The sequence below is a fragment of the Carcharodon carcharias genome, chromosome 22, assembly GCF_017639515.1.
Source record: "Carcharodon carcharias isolate sCarCar2 chromosome 22, sCarCar2.pri, whole genome shotgun sequence".
In the NCBI taxonomy this organism is placed as follows: domain Eukaryota; kingdom Metazoa; phylum Chordata; class Chondrichthyes; order Lamniformes; family Lamnidae; genus Carcharodon; species Carcharodon carcharias.
The window spans coordinates 47168079-47191649 of NC_054488.1; the positions used below are offsets into that span (position 1 = coordinate 47168079).

The window sequence follows — 23571 nt, forward strand, 5'->3', positions numbered from 1 at the left end:
GTGTCAGTCGGCAGCTGTGGGAGTAACAGTTGAGAATGTTTCTGAGACAGACTGGCAGATCACCACCTGGGAAATTTAAAAAATATCAACATGGTGGATGGCTCAGTACATCCTGCAATACAATTGGTTTTGAAAATTGCAATTTAGTGTCATGAGCTAATGATCACTGCAAACTGATCACTAAAGGTACTGTAGCTACTTGGAAGCATCCTCTTCAGTAAAGTCATTTCTTGCTGCTCTTTTCTGTATATGAATAAGAATAGGTACTGTGAGAGACCCTTAGTACTCCACTTCAATGGGAGAACTCCCTACTCTTTGAATAATGATACACTATAGTTTATGTCCCCTTGAGTTAATTAGGGTCTCATTTTTGCCATCTCATCTTTGGTAATACAGCACATTTTCAGTATTGCACTGAAGTGTCAGCCTAGGTTTTGCATTCAAGTTCTGATCTGAGGCATGAACCCATATCCTTCTGCACTAATTTCAATCCCTTGACTGTTTTATCCCTCTGATGTTCTTTTCCCCTGAAGGTGCTTTCTCATGCTAAGCATGTGGTTCTGTTACTCAAATGCCCAATCCTCACTAAAACCTCAAATATATAGACACATGCTCATTGCTATCTCCAAAAATTTCAAACTGGACAAAGACCTAAAATGGCTGAATCTATGTCTGTCTGTGACCCCTGAACAAAAGAAGCTACTTGGCAATATTGGGGAAATTCACACATTGTTATCTCTGGGGAGCCACTAACAACCCCCTGTGGGCTACCCAGACTAAATTCGAAGAGAGCAATACAAAAGCCATCTTCATTTCAAAATCCAGGCTGGCCAACAGGCGTCTGCTTGTCTGTTAAAACAAAGGTCCCCACAACCTTCCTTTCAATTCTTAATAGTTGAGCCATTCCACAATCTTGGGGGACCCAGATGAGGGATGCACATCTTTTGTCAAAGACAGTGTGGAGAGGTGGGAGTCATGTGACATAGGCCTCTGGCTTGTGGAACCAGTAATATTGCCTTGCTGAACTGCAAAGTCTCAGTCAGCATTTTTATCATCTCACAGACAAGGAGCTCTGGCCCAGGTTTGACACCTAGCCCCATCTACATTGCATCTGCTGGAAATTCTCTACCATCACCTTCAAGATTGCTTCATCTCTGCATGCCTATCTCCATCATGTGAAGTCAACAGCACTGGAAAATTGAATTATCCAGCATCGGTTTTCAGCTTACTGACCTGTGTGAAAGATTACCTCATTGGACTTTGATCCTGGACTCTAGAACCCACGTGAAACAATATTTATTTTCTCTGGGGTCTCTGCACAATAAATGTTTATTTTTTCTACCTCTCTTATTATATGAATGCAAAAGAGACAGTGTTACGATCCTCCTCCTGTGTTTCTGAGTGTGTGCAAATAAACTAACCCTTTGAGTTCATCCTATCTCAAGTTTGCTGTGGGGCTATTAATAGAAAATTGGATCACACCAAAACCGAGGGGTTGGGAAATATGCCACCACTTATAAAGAGGGAAACAAATCAAAGCACCTTCCTGTTTATGGACATGGTTATGAGGAGAAATTAGTGCTGTTTAAATTATCCTCCCCCTCCTGTTTGTAACAGCCCACATTCTCCCTTACCACTCTCTTTTTCTTAATATATTTATAAAAATGTTTACTATTAGCATGGATGTTCCTTGCAATTCTATCCCCCTTTTATTACTTTCTTTGTAAACTTTTTTTCCAGGATGTGCCTTGTTGATTATTATAACTCTCGACCTGTTTTCTCTTGTAGCTTGACATTTGCCTTAGCTCACTTGAAGCTTGTAGTTGCTTGATACCCCAACCCCTTGACTTTCAGCACAGCCTCAGCTAGCAACGTATTGCATTCAATCTGAGTTCTCATGGTATCTAATAACATATCTTGTGGATTCTAATGTTCCAGGTACTGTTTTACAGGCTGTGATAAACTGTTCACAGTCCTGAGGCACCAAATGGTGGTCAGTTCTCAATAGCCTTTACTCCCAGTGGCTCCACCAGGTACATTGATCATGCCAGTCAGAATGTGACAGCATATTAATCTCCAATTACTGAACAACTGCCAAGCTACATTTATTTGTTTGAGAACAGGTGCATGTTCATGACTCTGTGAATCCCTGAGGTGAGACCAGTTCTGGTTTCAGTATAATGCGAAAATATGAAGGAAGCCATCTCTTATTGCTGAATATGTTGATTGGAAAAAGTTCAGACCACTCCGAGCAGTGATTGTATCATTTTTGTTATAATATGCCTTTGCCAGCAGATGCAGAGAAAAGGGTACGTAATGTGATTTTTCAAACGCAGAGCTAGCAGACTGAATTGTTGAGTTGGTGATTGCATCCACTCCCATGGAAGCATGCCGAAGAGATCTGCTAGAGAAGCCCAAAACGTATAACATCAAAGAGCCACTCAAGGATGGACTTAAGTACAAAGCAATCCTCGGAGGTCGGCAAAGCTGACAGGTCCTAAGTACAACCCCAGTTGTTAACACATTCATTGGAACACCCAAACCTAGCAAGACATGTGGAAGGTGTGGCCCTCTACATGCACCAAGGAAATGTCCAGCTTTCTATCAATTCTGCAAGGAGTGTGGCAGAAAGGACCATTGGCAAAGGCAGTGCACTAGAGCAAAGGCTGATGCAGATACAAAGAGCCGTGCACTGATCCAAATGAACGGTGCACAATCAAGCAGTAAGAATGGCCATATGGTATCCTCTCAGAAACATACTTGAGGTGACTGACAAACCAAAACTTGATGATGAGACGAAGAGTGATGAGTACACATTTCGCACCTTCGGTCTTGTGGAAAACATAGATGTTGTCAGACTGTCCAAAGTGTTTGCCAAGGTTCAAATTATCTGCCCTAAGAAAGTTGGTAACTATTCGTCATTGGCCAAGATTGACACAGGGGCAAGTGTCAACATTTTACCTCTGTGAATTCTAAAAGGCATGTATCCACACACATGGAAGGCCATGATGATACCTACTACTGTGTAGCTTTTGGCACACAACGGTTTACTAATTCCATGTGCAGGATCCATAGTCCTGGAGTGTAAATACAGTCAATTTTCCTGGGTGTCATAGATGTTCCACATCATGGAAACTAAAGGCTGGAAGACCGCAGGTCTACCAGCATGCTGTTACCTCACATTAGTGACAATCCATAGAATCAGTTAGGTCTCTTATGGCAGATCAACCTCAGAAACTACTCCTATCACCTTAGTTCACGACACAACGTCAAAATATCCAGAATATTTTGACAAAATTGGCCGTTACAAGGGAGCTGCAACAATACACTTGCAGGGGAATGCCAGTCTGTCATTTGACCTGGTACATTTAGCACAGTACAAATGCCAGCAGCTACAAGAACAATAACAAAAGATTCTACACTACAGAAGCTGTGGAAAACCATAGTTGAAGGATGGCCTGATTTAATTCAGCATGTCCATGAACACATGAGACTGTTTTGGCCTTACTGGGAAGATCAAGGCATCCTGGAGAGTCATTTTTAAAGGCAGGCAGGTCATCAAACTGGAATCTTTGTGGCCCGATATTCTTCAACAACTTCATCACTCTCACAGGGGCATAGATTGGACAAGAAGGCTCGCAAGGGAGACAGTTCTATTGGCCAGGTATGAACAATGGCATTGAAGTTGTCGTCAAGAAGTGCGAGGCATGTCAAGAGCACATGCCAAGTCAGCACAAAGAACCACCAATTCCACATGGAAGTTCCTCCGCATTCATGGTCCAAAATTTCATCTGACCTCTTTCATGTCCATGGTGCTGACTTCATCGTCATCGTCGACTGCTTTACTAAGTACCCAATTATTAGACAATTGCACAGTACGTCAAGTACAACTGTCACACACACTAAATGCTATTCTCAGTTTATTTGGTACACCTAGAGAGATCATTACACAATTAATTGGTAAGCCATTTCAGGATATGTGTGAGAAGTGGAATATCGATCACGTTACTACTTATCATTATCCTGGATTGAATGGTCAAGTTGGATGGATGATTAGCATGGTGAAATCCCTAATTCTCAAATATAGACAGACCAAGCAAGATCTACTCATTGCAATGTTACATCTGAGAGCGACACCTATAAGTGCAGCTATTCCATCACCGACAGAGCTCATGTTTGGCAGACGATTGCCTATCAATCAACTCTCTCTAACCTGTTTTATTCTCCAGGAAACTAGAGAGCAACTTTTAAAACTGCAAGAGAAGATGACCAATGTACACAATAAAAATGCAGTTACAGAATCACCAAATTTACAGCTGGGACAACAAATTCACATCCAGGATCCCATAGAAGGCACGTCGCAACCAGCCAAGGTGACAAGGATTTGTTCGGAATCAAGGTCCTATGAAGTTATTACACACAAAGGCGCAACAGTGAAGCATGACCGAGGACAAATCAGACACATTCCAGCTCCTCAACCACTTACAGTCCTGTTGCATTGAGGACAAGATCCCGAACGCCACAAGGAGCAACGTCCCAAGAATGACAATCCCACAGATCACTGAGAGCATTAAAGAAACCTCCAGACAAGGTTCCCATTATGAGATCTGGGTGTACCAGAAGATTACCTCTGTGCTTCAGAGACTCATAGATCCATCAGTTCATTACACTTTATGTAACGGTAACTAAACCATGAACATGTATTGTAAATAGTTCTATTTCTTTGGAAGGAGGGGAAAGGAATCTCTCCTGCTCTCATCTCCTGCCATTGGTGTGGATTGGAAGGATTTGCAGGTGGATAATTGATCTGTTTGGCTGTGTTACGAACTCCCCTTCCTTGGCCATTAAGACCTAAGGTGGGACTTGAACCTGAAGCTTCTGGCTCAGAGGTAGGGATGCTATCCACTGTGCCAAATGACCTCCACAAAATTAAGTAGCAATAGTTTACAGAGTTTCATTTACCTTTGAACTGATACAACATCGAATCTCTTATTAATGCAGTGTAAAAAAAAAAAATCCTTCATAAGACATAATATTTTGCCTACTTTAGAAGGTTGAAAGAACTCTGGCAGAGTTCGAATCCACGATCTTCTGACACTGACTTTGGAACTCAGCTGTTGAGCTTCCCAACCTGAGTGAAGCCTAGGAAGACTGATGAGGGGAACTAATATATTGGTGACATTTTCAAAATCTGAGGGAGGTTTTTACTTTGAAATGCCCATGCATGTTGTTGAATTTTCTGCATGATGTTTTTGGCATTGTGTGTCAGATCCTAAATTAAACCCCATGGCTCCGATGGCCCACACTGTGGGTTATGCCTGAACTGTGCCAATGCATCCAGAGTTGCAGCTGTTGAGAGCTGAATTCACTAGAACTTTATGGGAAGAATTTTCCCTTTGGCGAGCAGGGGCAGGGCCCGCTCGCTGACACATAAAATGACGAGGAATGATGTCGGCCAGAACTCCAAATGTCATCCCACGTCATTTGCATTTTCAGGTAGGCAGCCGAGTCAGCTGTGCGCCCGCCAACCTGTCAACGGCTGATTGAGGCGATTCAAAAAAACAATTAAACCAATTAGAAGACCTGCCCGTCCAACCTTAAAGTTGGTGGGCAGGTCGGGAGTGCTGGCGGCCACCTGAAAAAGCATGAAACCTCATCCACGGGCAGGATGAGGTCTCATGACTGAATTAAAAAATTAGGATTCACTTTTATTTAAAGTTATATCTATGACCCAGCTCATGTGACGTTGTCACACGAGGGGACATGGATGGTAAAGGAAATTTTCTACAGAATAACTTTTTCACTTTGGGAACTGATCTCCCTGAGGCAGCACTTAGTCTCTTAGCCAAGGAGCGGACTTCTGCATTTGGCATTTCACCCCTCCCCTCCTCCCCCGCGCCTGCACAGGAAGTGCAAAGCGCTTCAGTGCAGACGTCACGCTGGGCGGGCATTAATTGGCCCGGCCATGAAAAATGAGGGCATGGCGCCGATCAGAGGGGCACCCGCTCACACCTGCTTCCGCACCTCCTCCATTGATGGGGGGGAAAATGTTGCCCTATGTGTCAGATTATTTGCATATCTGTTGGAGGATCTCCAGCAGACACCCTGTGGTGAAACAGACTGTGGCTGAATGTTCGTTCTGGGGTCAGGTGCCCAAAGTTTGGTGAATTTCCTAATCCCGGTGCTGATGCGATTTTTAACAAGTAGGCCAATTAGTGGCTAGGATGTGCACTCACCATCCCAATTAATGGGTGGGTAGGCTCCTGAGGCTGAAGGGCCAAGATAAGGCCCTCCAGCAATGCCAGAGGTGGGAGCTGCCAGTAGCTAAGTGGGCACCTCAAGCTTGAGACACCTTTGGAAGAGTCCTTTAAAAACCAAAAAATGAAAAGTGACCACAGCTGCCAGGCTGTCAATGGGGATGTTAAAAGTGATAAATGGAGTTGCCTCCAACCCCCACCTCCAGGTCTGACACTAGGTGGTCCCCTCCCATCACTGGGCCATGTCTTGACCTCACTGGGTGGGTGAGGGGGGGGATGTGGCCAGCTGACTGGAAAATTCCAGTTGGCATCTGCACAGTAGCCTTGTTCAGCCCCTTGAAGGGGCTTAATTGGCTACCTGCTTGTGGGGAGGTAGCTGTTGGCACCCTCCCAACCAGCCTCTTGAAAAATGGCCTTGCGGTGCGAACATGCTGGCAAACTGGCACACTGACCAGTGGCAAGAAATTGGGGGCCTGCTCCTCTCCATTCCCACTTCTGCACCCCTTCCAAAATGCTGCTCAGCATGTTGACGTTGCTGGAAACAGTACAGCCTTTTGTTTAAAAAATAAAGCCAAGTCTGCTGCAAGGGTTTTGGTGCTAGCAAGCAGGTAGGAAAATGCTGGGACCGCTGAGGTCCCTGCTGGATAGCTCCGCTGGCAAGCGCGTCAGGAACATTTTCCGCTGGTTGACTGTGGCACAGGCACCAAAGAAAGGCTGTGGGCTGTGCAAGGAAGAGCACAAGAAGTGGTTGACTGTCAATCACTCTGAGGATTCTGTGTGGGAGTAAACACCAGAAAAAGGAAGCCGTGTGCCATTTGCTGGAAGGTGTCAATGATTGTCTCCCTCAGAACTGTAGACCAGTGTCTCAAGAAGTTCAGTGACCTCACCAAGGTTGGACAATGGCTACTCTCCCTTATCTTACTTGAGAACCAGTAATTCTTTACCCTTTAAAACCAAGAGTTTCACAACTAATCCTTCATACTGCACTCTGGTTGAACCAGGGATCTTGCTGTCGGGGTACCAGTTCCCTTAATGGTACTTATGCAGTTGCAGAGCCTAATAATAAGCCTGAACTTTAACAGAGTGGTGCCTTCACACCTCTTGCATCAGTTCTTGGAAGCCATCTGAGGGCCCTTAATGTCTTTTTCTAGCGCATTCAGTATTTTTGCAGGAGAAACTTGGATACAAGAGGTAGGGTGATGGAGGAGACATGCCTAATATTGAGTCCATGGGAGTTGATGGGGAGAAGTAGGGTTAGAGGTGATTGGGAGGTGTCTTCTCTTGCTGCGGTAGATGACATGGTTGGGCCATGGTGCTGGCAGCAGAATAGTGAATGTATATCTACACATCCTGTGAAACAGCAAACAACCCTAAGTTTCCACCCCCACTTCTGTCTCCGTAATTTCGAGAGGGTTATACTCACTAATTTTTAGCTTGTCCCCTCCTTTCCTCCAGATCTATCTCAGCAACATGGGGAAAGAGGAGGGAGAAGATGGAAATAGTTTCTCGACATCTGAGGATGGTGAAGACAGGGAAGGCTGATGATGAAGAGCATTGTCAGTGAAGAACGAGAAAGCAATTGCCAAGACCAGCCCTGATCAACCACTCCTCCCATGTTATTCTGCCACGAACACCTCAGTACACCTCAGTTCACTTCTGCCTGTTTGAATTGAACGTGGCAATAGCTGAGTCTTGCATCTCCGACTCTAAATTGTCCCAAGTGCATTGTGAGTGTGAAACCAGGAAATTTGGGCATGCGTTGTCGGGGTACTGTTATGTTATATGCTGATTGAGGTTCGACACGCATGTGGAATTTTTGGGAATTGTTTTCGGGGTGGAGATGGCTCATACCCCAATTTCCTGGCTACAAGGAATACTTATTCCAGTTTTGCACAAAAGTTCCCCAAAAAATGGAACAGAATTTCAAGGCTTACATCTTTAGAAATTATTACATCTGTTACCTACAGTAATTCTGAATTTAATACATAAATACTTTTGCAGCCCAGTCTTAATGATTTTTGGTTTCAGTCTTTGCATATGTTTCTTTTCCTTTGCTTTAACTCCCTTTTTACTTTATCATCTGGCTGCTTAATTTCATAGTTGACTTTATGAACATTTGGCTTGCAATTTATCTATGATAATAGGGTCCTGTTTCAATCTAAACCACTTGCTGCAACACATTTTCCTGTGATGTGTTGTCACGCTGTGACTTATTGCCAAAGAATTATTTTTATAATCTGTAAAACATATAGGAGGCCAAATTTAACATGTGTATGTGTTACAAATGATTCCATCTTTCCTCCGATAAATTGTGTTTTGATTGCAGCCTTTCAAGTATTTGAAGGAACTGAGTAGAATTATGCGTTTATGTGATTATAAACAATGGCACTTACTGCTCAAATGAAGCCAGTCTGTGGGACAGCTGTTGCAGTGTTCAAGAATAGTGTTGCCGGGATAATGGGGTCATTAATTCTGCTCTGTTGAAAGCCTCCAAGAAACTTGTGTGGGGTGGATTCAGCACTCAGTATATTTTCAAACACTCGTGCATCTCCTGTGGCACTGGTCACTGATTCCTGTTTACGGGCTCTTGTCTCTGTGTGGCATTGCTGTTGGTGGCTGATGCTTGACTCTTGAGAGGGTGTCTTGGCACCTGTTCATTTTCCATGTGGGAGGCCAGGGCTGAGGTTCAGCTGGCAGGGGGCCTCTTATGCAGCTGTATTTCATTTTGTGGGGGTGGGTCAGTTCATTTGGCTTGATGGCTAGAGTGTGGTTCAGAATAACACCAAGGCTTGGCTTAAATAGCCAAGTGGTTATGGTACTGGGCTTGTAACCCCAAAATCAAGAGTTCAAATCTCACAATGGCAAAGTATGAAACAATGTAACTTCATCTGAATAGGAATAGATGGAAATGTGTTTGTACTCGAAAGAGTTACACACACACCAAGCAAAAACAGAATAACACCAACAGTGGCAGGGTCAATTCCCCCTTTCCATCTGAGGAAGACCTGGGACCTGCTTGCTCACCCTGCCCCATGCTTAATGTGGAGTGATGCCCCTCAAGATGTGTAACCAATTGTCTCTCTCTAACACAGGGATGCTTACAGGGATGGTTAACTACCTATTTTATTTTGTGTTGAAAGTGATGAGCTGGAAAATTCAGAAAAGATAATTATTTTTGGCAGAATGTGATGGTTCACCATTTGCTCTTGGCGTAACAGGCATCTTGGCAAGTCAGTGCGTGTGGTGATATTTCTATCACTTCTTAGTTGTAAATGGTAGACAGTGATACTACCTGAACCCTCTTTCTACAGTCTGACAGGATACACCCCTCACTCCAAAATAATGAACAGCAGAGAGACATGGCACCTATTATCTGTTGTAGAAAGCACACCGGAGTTCCTGCCACTGGATCCAATTTATCTCGAGGAACTGCAGAGTAAAATTGGAAATGACCTTTGTCATTTATTACTTCAGGTCCAAAGATTGCTGAAAATCAGCCAAGCAACCGAATCAAAGACACACTGGCAAAAAAAAAATCAAATGAAAATTCACTTTCTGATACATATATGAATGATACTGGGTAATTGTAATTGATTCTAAGGCAGTAATCTAATTTTAAGGCTCAGTTAACAGGCTTAAGCTGCTCGAGCTTTGCTGCTGTGGTTTGTGATGCGATTTGAGCTTTGTGATTAAATCAGTTTTATTAACAATCTCCATAAGAGAGTTGATCTCTCACTGAGTCTCCCGTGAAGAGAGTAGCCAAACATTGGCCTCCTGATGGGTACCTTGTGTGATTTATTTTGTGTCGAGTTTCATTTCACATGCCTATAAACACTGATGTCATTGCACAGGAGGCTGAGGCAATGTATAGAGCCAACGTGGGAACTGAAAATATGAAAAACTAGATAACGTCCACCAGGTTGATCAGCATCGGAAAGAAAGGGGAACAATGCAATCTGATAAAGGATGCCGCTCGATTTGCTCAACTGCCATTCTCTTTTAAATTCTGTTTGATGGCTGTACCTTTTTGTTTTTGTGGCAGTAAGGTTACATTCCGAGTAATACAATTTTTAAAAATACAGTCATACAGCACAGAAGGTGGCCATTCAACCCATTGTGCCAGTGATAGCTCTTTGAAGGAGCTGTCTAATTAGTCCCACTTTTATTTATTTTTTCTTTCATAGGATGTGGGCATCACTGGCTAGGCCAGTATTTGTTATTCATTCCTAATTGCTCTTGAGTGGCCCTCTTGAATTGCTGCAGCCCATGTTGTGTAGGTACACCCATCATGCTGTTAGGGAGGGAGTTCCAGAATTTTGACCCAGCGGTAGTGAAGGAACAGTGAAATAGGTCCAAAGCAGGATGGTGCGTGATTTGGAGGGGAACTTATGGGTAGTGGTGTTCCCATGCACCTGCTGCCATTGTCCTTCTCAGTGGTAGAAGTTGCAGGTTTGGAAGGTGCTGTCGAAGGAGCCTTGGTGAGTTGCTGCAGGGAATCTTTTGATGGTATACACTGCTGCCACTGAGTGTTAGTGGTGGAGGGAGTGGATGTTTAAGGTGGTGGATGAGGCGCTAATCAAGTGGGCTGCTTTGTCCTGGATGGTATTGAACTTCTTGAGTTTTGTGGGGGCAAGTGAAGAGTTTTCTATCACACTCCTGTCTTGTGCCTTGTAGATGGCAGACAGGCTTTGGGGAGTCAGGAGGTGAGTTACTCACTGTACAATTCCCAGCCTCTGACCTGCTTTTGTAGCCACAGTATTTAAATAATTGCCCAGTTCAGTTTCTAGTCTTGGTAATGCCAATTTGTTGTTATTGGGTGTTCAGTGATGTTACATCAAGGGTTGAACATCAAGGGGAGATGGTTAGATTCTCTCGTTATTCTACTGCAATAGTTCAGCAAATTGCTCCCTTACAAATGCAGATTAGTAATAAGACTTTGAGTAGAAAAACAGTCTAATGAGCAGATTTGATAACTTTTATATTATTTGAACTCTTAGTTCTGTTCAGGATGCAGTTCTCCTCATACTTTACTAGTCAGTCATTTTAAGAGATTCTAAATTACTGGGTACTATTCTGCTGATTTGGATAGAACCATTCTTGTCCAGTGAGTGGATTGAGAGCTTTGATTATCAGTACTACAAAAATCTATTCCATTCAGATTATAAAAGTTTTCACTTTACTGTCTGATTAATAAGTTCATTTTAAGGTAAAGTAACTTTCGAGCATGGGTAAACGGAGGAGGGTATACTACATTTTATTGACCCAAAAGCAGAAACAAAACAGAAACATGAAATAATGAATATTTGGAAGGATTTGAGTTTCAAAGAGGTGTGAGAATAATGGAACTTGAGATGAAAGGGGTGGGGGAAGGTATTTTGGAGTTACTGTAGAGAGCATGGGGGTTGGCTGTCAGCTGTTGGGGTTGGTTGTTGATTAACTGAGGAAGGTCTCCTTGGAACAGCTTTAAGCTGGGAAAAGATGCAGTTTGAATCAGCCACCCAGTCAAGCCAGAAAAGTCTGGTGCTGCAAAAAGCTGTCTTGTTCTGGAGTCTTGGATTTGCACAGCCGAGTGGAAGAGAATTTAAGAGGTCATCTAGTATGCCTTTATTAAAGCTAGATAAGGTTTGCCTTGGGTAGTATTACTGGATTTTCATAGTTTAACATCTCTAAGGGAGTGTTGCCTGGAAGGTGTTTACCCGTAGGTCTGATCAAATAGGAAGTCTTTTAGGGGAATGTCTTGTTAGACTGATTTTAACAGTGCAACTGTAATCTTTTGTGATTAAGTTTTCTTTTCTTCTTGTTAATCTTTAACTTCTAATTTTTAAAATCTCAGATGTGTTACTGGACTTCTTGCTGCTGAGATCAGTACGTTTTCTTCTTATTTTCTGAATACAAAAAAAGGGAATAGCCCATAAGCTAAGTTTCCCTCTGGGATTTGGTTTGCTCAGGAATTAACACCTGCTGTGGTCAGAACACACTTTTGTTATGTCCATTCCTTGATTTTTCCATGCAGCCCCTTGCCAACCTGTTTCATACAAAGTCCTGAACACCCTTGAACTCTTTTCTTCTCTGACCTCCATTGGCTCCCTTCCCCTAGCACATTGTCTTTCAAATCTTTGCCTGAATTTTCAAAGCCTTCCTCCAATCTATCTTAGCAATTTCCTTTTTTCAAATTCCCTGGGATTCATCCACTGTTCCAGCAACTCTGACCTACTTTACATCTGCCTCTTTCCTTTTACCCCTTCCATTCATCATCACCCTCCGAGTAGAAGCCACCACGACCTGTGCCCAGGAATTGTCACTCAGAACCTCTGCCCATTTTCAAAGCCTCTTCAGGGTTTGTCTGTTTGATCGTGCTTTTGTGTTTTTGGTGTTTTGTAAAGCACCTTGAGACATTTTGTGACATGAAAAGCGCTGTTAAGTGCCAGTTGCTTTTCAACTGCGTTTCAGTGTGTTGTACTTGGTCTTGGACAGCTTTCAATGGCAGAATACTGAGGGTGCGCTTCTTGACTGGGAACATATTTTCTGCCTCAGGCTAAGGAGGGGAACCATTTTTGAGCATCTGGGGTTTTACAGAAGCCAGCTGCAGCACTGTGCCATCTATACCTAGAGCTACCATGCAGCACAGGACTGTCAAGGGCATGAAAGTCAGCTACAGCCTGAAACCGAGTACACCTTCCTCGCTGGCCTACAGCGGAGGATGACCTGTGGTGGTGGCACTATAGAGCAGCACAGAGGGCAGTGCTGTTTGTGCAGCACCACCTCCATTTCTGCAGCTGTTAAAAGGGAGCGCTGGACCAGAGGTTTGCCATCACTTTGAAATCATAAGATTCAATTTTCATTCCCACCACTTTGTGTTCTGCCCGCACAGATCCATATTTGCAGCTAAAGCCACGCATAATTAAGATAATGAGCCGCCACCAGGAAACCGGTGACTACCAGCGCACCTTTTTGTGTCGGCACGAGACCTTCTTCGAATCATTTGGGTAGAAATTGCTCCCATTTGGGAAAACCTAGGCTGAAGTGCCCATGAACCAACCAGTGACTGTAAAGCCCGTGGCCATAGATCTGTTACCTGAGTGTAAAACTGTAAGCCCTTGTATCGCAAAGGCTTTTCTCACAATCCTGGGACACCACACCTTTTGTGTGCCTTGTGATGTTGTCACAAAAGTACTGAGCATGTTTTCTTCAAATAAAATAAGTGCACAAAGATGAGCTATTTTTGTCCTGCATATTTTATGGTTATAAAATCAACAATGATACATTAACATGTGTGTTATGAGCCTCAGCAAAATGACTAGTTTCTTCAATAACTAGTTCCAGTTGATCACACTGTCCAGTCATTTAGGCTTATATGAGGATGACTGGCTTATAACTATTCATATTAATGATGTTTGTACCCATATAATCACAAGGAAAGAGCCGTAGAAAATACGCAAATTCTTGCTGTTAGGCAACATGCAGGTTCTCTACAATTTGGGCACCCACTGCTTTAGATGCACAATGCCTTTCACTGTGTTTGGGTTTGTCCTGGAATACAGTGGGAATTCTCAAATTAGGTAGAATGCAACAGCCATTTTACTGCAGAAACAGAGTAACAGCCTTGTGCAAAGTGGACCTGCCCATCATTGGTGAGAAAGAGTTGATATTCTTGCAAAATTGATAAACAATGGAACATATCTGGGCTTCAAGAGTTAATTTGCAAGGACAGGTTGCACAAACTTGAGGCAGGATTTTCAGGCGGACGTTATGTACAGACGCTGGCCGGTGTGCCGGTTTCCTGTTCCCATCGCTGGTGTAGGCCATTTTTATTGAGGTGGGTTTGGCACCATCAGAGTTACCCGCAGCCACAAGGGAGGTAGCTAGTGAGGCTTGTCAAGAACTTTGTTAACTGCAATGAAAGGAGGCTAACTGGAATTTTCCCGAGCTGGTGGGGGGGCAGTTTAACTGCCTGGAAGTAGGTGCCTAGTGCATGCCTGGGGTTGGGATGTCAATTCTCCAGGCAGGCCAAGAGGCCATTCTTGCCTGCTGGGAGCGAGAGCACCTACAGGCTGCCCTGTGGAGAGGGTCTCCCCCTACCACCCCCTCAGTGCTGACTTTGCTATGGGAACCAATTTTTTTATTCAAAAGTTTAAAAAAAGTTGACACAGGGGCCGCCCCCCAAGTTGAAACACCCTCACACTTACTTCCCTTTATTGCAGTCTGCTGCCGATCTCAAGCTGGAAGGCCTCTGATTGGCCCTCCAGTTTCGAGAGCCTGCCTGCCCTCCATAATTGGTAAGAAAACTTGTTTCCATCCATGCCAGTCGCCAGGGTGCCTGTGTGAAAATCCCAAAGAGTGACGGTTTCCCCTGGAGCTGGGTTCCGACTCCTGTTTCCTGTCCCCCTCCCACACCCCCGGAGGGAAGGTAGAGTGAGTTTAAATGGTTGATGGGTGATCTAATTAAGCTATTTAAAATGATTAAGGTACAAGCAGACATTAACATACTCATAGAATGGGTGTAGTTGGAAAATTAGTTTCAATACAGACAAGTGCGAGCTGGTGTATTTTGGTCGGAAGAGGAAAGGACCACATCCCTGGAAAGTAAGGGACTGAATGGGATAGAGGAGCGAAGTGTTCCAGGAGCACAGATACACAAATTACTAAAAGCCGTAACACCGGTTAACCAGGCGATTTAAGAAAAGCAAACATATTGCTCGGTTGACTTGATTATTCCGACACACCCCAGGCTGGCATTCCACTTTCTGTCAACTTGCAATCGTCCAAAACTCTGCTGTCAGTGCCCTGATTCGCACCAAGTCTAGTTCACCCCTGCGCTCACTGACCTATATTGGCTCCTGGTTCAACAATATCTTGATCTTAAAAATCATATCCTTTTTCTTGAATCCCTCCTAGGCTGCTCCTCTCCTTATCTCTGTAATTTTCTCAAGCTCTACAACCCTATGAGGTATCTGTGCCCCTCCTATTCTGGCCTACAAGCTACCTTGATTTTAATCGCTCCTCTATTGATGTCTTCATTTGTGGGGAGCCCAGAACTAGGAGTTGTAAATATAAGATAGTCACTGATAAATTCAATTAAGAATTCAGGAGGAACTTCTTTGCTCAGAGAATGATTTGAATGTGGAACCCACTACAACAGGCTTGTCCAATAGAGGGCCTCTGTATCCGGCCCGCAGACTCACTGCTCAAATTACAGGTAAATCCAATACAAGAATTCTGCAAGGAATTGCTCCTCCAATCACAGGCTGTTCCTTTCTAATGTTTGCAAATGTGTAAGAAAAGCTGTCTGATTGGGGGAGTGCTGAGAACTGTGAAGGCTTCCCTTGCATTTTCAGTGTCTCTGTCCCTGTCTCCCCCTGTCTCCTTCACCCTCCAGCGCAGACACCGGCCCCCCGAAAGGATCACAGGGGTTAAGATGGTGGGAGTGAAGCAGGGATGCCACGAGGAGCAGCGGAGTGGTAACAATAACTCATGCCTGGGGCAGCAGGAGTCTCCGACAGGTGGAGTGAGGAAGCCTGTCTCTTCACACCGCCCCGGATACCTCCTTGGCGGTAAGATGTCTAAACGTCCTGGGCCCGAGTGGGGAGTGTATGAGTCAGTGATCTGTGTGAGTGCATGTGCGAGTCTGTGTTAGCGGATGAGCAAGCCTGTGTCAGCGTGAGAACCCTGAGAGTAGGAGTGAGTCGGGGACATGCACACACTTTCCCCCTTCCTCCTCCCTTCCCAAAAACCTATCCACAAAGCAGTCCAGGATAGGAGGAAAACCCAGGCTGAAAGGCAATCTGATTCTGACCCCTGCTTTCGTATGAATTCCACTGTGGTAAAGTGGAGTGCTGTGTACCTTTAAGAGAATGTGGTTAATTGAGCATGTGACTATATTGACCAATCACTACATAGCGCGGGCTACTTTGGTAACTAAGTCCAGAGCTGGAGGTGATTGAAGTAGCATACAACATGTTAGTGCTCTGTTCTTAGTTCCAATAAACCACAGTTCAGTTAATTGGCCTCTCTGCCTATTTTGTTTCAAGCACCAACTAATGTGTTAATATCAGGGGCGCAGCTCGTGTCCACTGGACAAAGCGAACCGGATAACCAAAAACATAAAACCCACTGAGGTCAGCATGGAGCGTGTGCCACCAGAGGCAAACGCAAGGTCACTGCTGGTTAAATGCAACTCCTTAGCTTGGCCCTGGTCCCCACCCTTTCCCTGGTGGCCAGGACTCGGGGTCTAGTCTGTTTCTCCAGATCTGCCTCTTAAGTGAAAAGGCAAAAAAAAGTTGTATCTGCTGCTTGACACTTTTTAATGGTCATTTTTATTAACTTCTCTTTTTTTAAATCATCAATTTATTGCTTTGACAATGATATTTTCAAAAATTGATATTTGACATTGTGCCAAACTTCATCCTGCTGAAGTTTGCTCAATGGCCCCTTGAGTGAGAAAAAAATTCAAATGTGGTCCCCGACGTGAAAAGGTTGGACAAGCCTGAACTAAAACAAGAAACATAGGGAGCAAGGAACAGAAGGATATGCCGATGGGGTAGGATAAATTAGGGTGGGAGGAGACTTGTGTGGAGCACAAACATTGGTTTGGACCGGTTGGGCCAATTCACCTCTTTCTGTGCCATACCTTAGGGATGGGCAATAAATGTTGGCCTAGCCAGTTATGCCGATATCCCATGAAAGAATTAAAAAAAAACATTCGATGTAATATTGAACAGGATTGATACAGAGAAATTATTCCCTCTAGTTCGGGAATCGAGAATAAGAAGGCGTAATCTTAAAATTAGGGCTAGGCCATTTAGAAGCTTAATGACTAACCCTTTTCACACGAAAGATGATGGAAACATGTTAATTGCTCCCCAAAAATTACTGTAGGTGCTTCGTCAATTGAAATTCTCAGGAGTGAGACCTGTAGTTTTTGTGTTAGGATATGGAACAAAGGTAGGAAACAGGAATTTAGACGCAGATCAGCCGTGATCTAATTAGATGGCGCATAGAGGCTTGAGTACGGCCTACTCCTGTTTGTTTGCCCTCATTAAGAGAGGTGATTTTTTTGATATGCTTTGCTGACAGACAAGCTTCCTTGCCTAATTACTTGGCAAATTAACTTAGTTGTATCTTTTAAAAGTCAACATTTTTATTCAAGTTTTGTCTTAAAATCCATTGTAGAACCAGAACGTAATTTTTATTTCAAAAAAAACTGAATGAGCTACACAGTAAGTAAAGCGATGATCAGCCTTGAGGGGTCATGTCTGAGGCATAACACCATGCTGAAGACCCCTTTATCAATATTTTAATCTGATTGGCATCTTTTTTTAGCTTGAGGCAAACAATTCAGGGGATGGTGAATTGCACTGAAAACTCCAGAGACAAATATTTATGTCCTTCCTAGGGATCTGCATTTGATAGTGTTCAGACTGAAGTTACTCTGTAGCAGTAGTGAGAAGTGCAAGTATAGCCCTGCGTAGTTATTCAAATAATTGTTGTCTGCTAACTCATATGCAAGCAGTTTGCCTCAGAAAATTGGAGATCCACTTTGAGTTGAGTTAGGAGTTACATGCGTGTTGGGATGATAGGAGGGTTATAATTAAGTGTTTCTGAACATTACTTTCAATAACTGAATAGTCAAGAGAGGGGTAAATAGAAGCAGTGATACAGATCTTAATTTTATTGGCTGAGAGTAGTTTGTGGTTTTTAGGTCTTCTGTCTGAGGGGTTCAGTGGAAGAAGATTGGATGTTTGATATTTAGTGAGACATCCTGCCCTAACATCATTAACTTTTTTAAAGAAAGTCTGAGCTATCTTAACCAGTCGAGCATGATATCAAATTCTAAGCTAAGATTTCAGCACATGGAATATTTCACCCTGAGGACTCCCTGAGGACCCCACCCCCTTTCTGTTCCCCCCTTCCTTTTGTTTTTTCCAATAAATTATTTAGATTTTTCTTTTCCCACCTATTTCCATTATTTTTAAATATTTTTAAATCTTTTATGCTCCCCCCACCCCCACTAGAGCTATACCTTGAGTGCCCTACCACCCATTCTTAATTAGCACATTCGTTTAGATAATATCACCAACTTTAACACCTATGTGTTCTTTTGTTCTATTGTTTGTGACATCTTTTGATGATCTGCTTCTGTCACTGCTTGTTTGTCCCTACAACCACACCAACCCCCTCCACTTCTCTCCCCCGCCCCCCCCCCACCCCACACACACACACACACACACACACACACACACACACACACACACACACACCTTAAACCAGCTTATATTTCAACTCTTTCTTGGACTCACTCAAGTTCTGTCGAAGGTTCATGAGGACTTGAAACGTCAACTCTTTTCTTCTTTGCCGATGCTGCCAGACCTGCTGAGTTTTTCCAGGTAATTCTGTTTTTGTTTTGGATTTCCAGCATCCGCAGTTTTTTTGTTTTTATTTTTGTTTTTATAATAGATACTGTTTCTTTTGGAATAAGAATATGTACCCGTGGCTTTACATTTGGTTCCCTGAGGACAGTGAGGAATATGTGACTTACTGTGGTGCTGCTTCCATTTTGGATATCTGCTTTGGAGTTGGAGGGAGATCAGTGCTGACCATAATTGTGCAATTGTATAACTGTGGAGTGACTCACACGTCCAAGTACTTGGTGGAGAGCTAAGTTCTCAGCTTATGGGAGCGTAGGCATGAAGATTGCATGCTTACTCCCCGGTTTAAAACTTGGACTGCTGCAGTGCGTGGTGCCTGGACTCTTTTTCAGATGTTCAACAGGTCCATGTCTTCAGCAGAACCAGGCTGTGCTTTGTGTTGGAGTGTGCAAACTTACTGCAGCAGTTCAAGATAGGTTAGCACCGTAAGATACCATTGGTTTTCATACTGGGTGCTGTGCAAGGCAGTGTCTGTCATCCAAACTATAACAAAGGGTGTGGTATGGTTGGGAACAGCATAGAACTCTTCTCGTGTTGAGATGTGAAGCATAAAGCATGATTCACCGTGTTTTCTTTCTTCTCTCAGGTACATAATGCAGTGCTTCTTTACAGGGTAATAAATCACACATAATTGATTCCATTGCCTTATGCTGAAATTTAATAATGTTTGAAAGCCAAACGATTTCCTGCATTAATTGAACACAACTTTTGGTGCATTTAATTAAATATAAAATTGCTTAGCAATGTCCGATTTCACTACCTTAATGCAAGCTCTCCAGGCTAGCTGCCCAGTTAATGGATAAGCTGCCAGTTGGATATGTTTACACTTCTCACCACTCAGACCTTTTTGCCTTTGAGCAGTTTTCACTATGTGAGAACACAGGAAATTTGATTGCAAATTTCCTGCAATTATTGGTGTTGTAAGCTTATCTACCAGGAACCACAGCCACTGAAGCTTGAGGAGCATCACATTTTTGGGGTTGAGGAGGGGAAGCGGGCTGATCTTAAGTACTGCAGTTGTTGGTCATCACTGCTCTTCAGTATCTTGGTTCATTATAGGTCAAGCCTTTGAGTAAAATACAACCCAATTTGATAAATAAACTTGTTTTGGCAATGTCTTGATTGAGGTTGATTGTCACGCCATTGAGATCCTGAGGCTGGCACTTTGGAGCTAACTCCATGGCGGCAATACCAACACTGCCATCTTGCATTTATATGAGCATTGTTAGCATAGTAAAATGTCCTGAGGTACTTCATGGGAGCACTATCAAACAAAGTTTTATGCTGAACCACATTGGGACAGGTGACCAGAAGCTTGGTCAAAGAGGAAGGCCATAAGGAGCATCTACAAGAAGGTCGAGAAGTTTAGGAAAGCAATTGCAGAGCCTGGGGCCTAGATAGGTTGAAGAGATGAACCACTAATGAATTGATTTGAGGTGAAGCAGTATGCTTCAGATGTATCAGCCCAGCTGAAACCTGCCAACGTTTTATCATAAATGTGGACAGTAAGATTTGAATGGTGTGTACTCCCCTGCAGAATCAAGAAGCCATTTCTGAGAAATGTGTAATGGAGAAATAGCAGCAGATATTAAAATATAACCAGTTACAATAACACTGGCATCGAAAAGTCTAGCAGTTCACATGGATCTGCTGTGATAAGTGAGCATCGTCTACCCAATCCTCAAGTTTGAGATCACAATGTACCATTAAGCAACGTGATGAGTGAGCAGATAACTTACTCCCTGGTTTTTGATGATGCCAAAGTGATAAATGAGCCCCGCTCCCTCTCTTTGGTTGCCTCCTAATATTGAGGTTGTGGCAGAGATAGGGAACTCAGCACTTGAGGAATGATGGGTATGAGCATTGCTCTAGCCCTCCGTGGTATAGCATGTTGATACAGGAATGTGATGTGCTGCCTATCTATGTGGAAAGAAAGACTTGCATTTATATAGCGCCTTTCGTGATCAACAGGTATCTCAAAGCACTTTTTAGCCAAGGAAGTACTTGTGAAGTGCCGTAGCCAATTGGCACACAGCAAACTCCCCGGCTAGTGCCATCGGATCTTTTACTGAGAGGGTAGAAGGGACTTTGGTTAAAGCCTCACCTGAAACTCGGCACCTCTGACCGTACAGCACTCCCTTAGGACGGCATTGGAGTGCCAACCTTCATTTTTGTGCACAAGCCCTAGAGTGAGACTTGAATCCAGAATCTCCTGACTCGGAGGTGGGAGTGCTGTCCCTTGAACCATGGCTGTCAACCAATGTGGCAAATTGCAGCAAGTGTACTGAGAATATTGATGATGGATTCTCCCATCGCTTTGATGGATGAGCATTCAGCAAGGAGACCAGCTGTTCACTGCCTAGGTTGCTGTTGCCTCATATCTGATGTTAAATAAAATCTTAATTTGTTGATCAGATTGAAGGTACTACATTTGAAGTCACCATTGGAGGGATGTGTGAAGGCACTGGCTTTGTGGTGTGCTTTGCTTGTCCTGTAGGGACCTGACTCTCTCCTCCTCAATTGTTGAGATTGCTTGATGACAGAGACTTCTCCATTTGGATTTCTCCAGGGTTAATTTTACCCATGTTGTGGGGTCCATCTTGACATTGGCTTTTAGAATGCCTTTGTATCTAAGTTTGGAACATCCTATGGTACGGATTCCTGTGCTTAACTAGCTATAGGATACCATCTTTGGCATGTGGGAATCCTCCATGCAAACCACATGGCCAACACAGTCAAGCTGAGCACTGAGGAGCATACTTTTGATACCAGGTATGTGGCATCTTGCAAGAACTTTGATGTTAGGGGTTTTTATCCCGCCACTTGACGCTGCAAGTGGATATTAAGCAGCGAAGGTGGAGGAATGCTACTAGTTGCTTTATAGGACACCATTCGGTGCTTCATAACCATAGCGAAGTGATATTATTAGAAAATATTAACATTTTTTGGATATTTTGCCTTATTTTATGTCATATAGAGCCACAAGTTTATCATCATTGCTTTAGGTTAAAAAGCTTATTGAGCATTTGAAAATATTGGGCTGGATTTTCATCCGAGTCAGAAAGATTCCTGACTTGGCCTGCATGCCCTTGGAGAAAGTGGCTTCAAGCATGGGATTTTCATCGTGGGGGGTGGGGGGCAGGTGCAAGCTGTAGTCAGGCCAGTCAACCCAGCAGAAAATTTGAAGGCAGCCACACAGGCTGCTGGGTGCGGAGGTGGGCTGTTTAAAAGGCCAAGCAGTGCCCCCCAAACAATCCCTGTGGCCCCTCATGCCCGCCCCCCCCCCCATCAAGCGATGGCACTTCCATGCCCATTCACTCACTCAACACTGTATAGAAGCAATGAACCCTGTAGTGACAGTAGGATTTGTAAAATAGCTTTTTAAAAAAGTCATTCATTGATAACTTTCCACTTTCTTGAAAAAAATCTTTTTTTTACTACAGCCCAATAGAAGTGTCAATCATCGAGACCCTTTAACTATCAATGGCAGAAACTGCAAGCACTTGAAACCTGTTTATCTTGTGTAAATAAACATTGTGAAATTGATAACATAGATCAGCCAGCCAGAACTGTCAACCAAGCAGTGTTTTCTCTGGGGCTTAGGTGTGATAAACTAAGAGAGAGGAGAAGGTAAGGGAGCAGGATAGCAAAAGGGGAAATGGTTATCGGAGCGTAGCACTAAGGGGTAGAGCATACAAATATTGAAATGCACCAGCAGTTAAGGCTAGAGATTGTAAAAATGAAGAGGCAAAATTAAAGGCACTCTACCTGAATGCATGCAGCGTTCACAACAAGATAGATGAATTGATGGCACAAATAGAAGTAAACAGATATAACCTAATTGCCATCAAAGAAACATGACTGCAGGGTCATCAAGGTTGGGAACTTCAAAGGTGTTCAGAATTTAGGAACGATAGGCAAAAAGGAAAAGGAGGTGGTGTTGCATTGTTAATAAAGGATGGGATCAGTAGATTAGTGAGAGTGGATCTTAGAATGGAAGATCAAGATGTTGAATCAGTTTGTGCGGAGCTAAAAAACAGCAAACTTTGGCGGGAGTTGTTTATAGGCCACCAAATAGCAGTAATAGTAATGTAGAGCATGGTATAAATCGAGAAATTAGTGGTGTATGTAACAAGGGTAACACAGTAATCATAGGGACTTCAATCTATAAGTAGCCTGGGTAAACCTAATTAGCATGAAAACTGAGGATGATGAATTCCTGGAATGTATACACGATAGTTTTCTAGAAAAGTATGTTCAGGAACCAACTAGGGAGTGGGCTATTTTAGATCTAGTATTGTGCAATGAGAAAGGTCTAATTAATAATCTCATTGTAAAGGAGCCTTCAGGGAAGAGTGACCATTATTTGGTAGAATTTTACATGAAGTTTGAAAGTGATGCAGCTCAATCTGAAACTAGGGTATTTAATCTAAACAAAGGAAATTACGAAGGTATGAGGGACAAGTTGGCTGAGGTCGATTGGGGAAATACATTAAAAGGTATGACAGTAGACAGGTAATGGCTAGCATTTAAAGAATTAATACATCGTTTGCAACAAGGTTAAGACACTAAAGGTCAGCAAGAAAAGTGATCCAGCCATCACTACCAAGAGAAGTTAAAGATCAAAGGAAGAGGCATGTAAAGCTGCCAAAAAAGGTAGTAAGTCGATGAGGATTGGGACAATTTTAAAATTCAGCAAAGGGGAAACAAGGAATTGATAAAGAGAGAGAACATAATATATGAAAGTAAACTAGCGAGGAACATAAAAATGGACTATAAAAGCTTCTATCGGAATGTAAAAAGGAAAAGATTAGTAAAGACAATGTGGGCCCATGACAGGCAGAGAATGGAGAATTTATAATAGGTAATAAGGAAATGGCAGAGAAACT

At 43.2% G+C, this 23571-nt stretch overlaps 1 protein-coding gene across 5 annotated transcripts in view; it reads left to right on the top strand.

Annotated features, from left to right (window-relative positions):
- LOC121293600 (zinc transporter ZIP11-like) overlaps window positions 1-23571 on the top strand; it is a 647737-nt gene that overhangs the window by 19686 nt on the left and 604480 nt on the right. The window contains exon 3 of one of the 5 annotated variants that reach the window (XM_041216688.1): window positions 7713-7984. The exons of the other annotated variants lie outside the window; for them this stretch is intronic. The gene's annotated coding sequence lies outside the window, so the exon portion shown is untranslated. The remainder of the gene's footprint in view (window positions 1-7712; window positions 7985-23571) is intronic. 5 annotated transcript variants of the gene reach the window in all.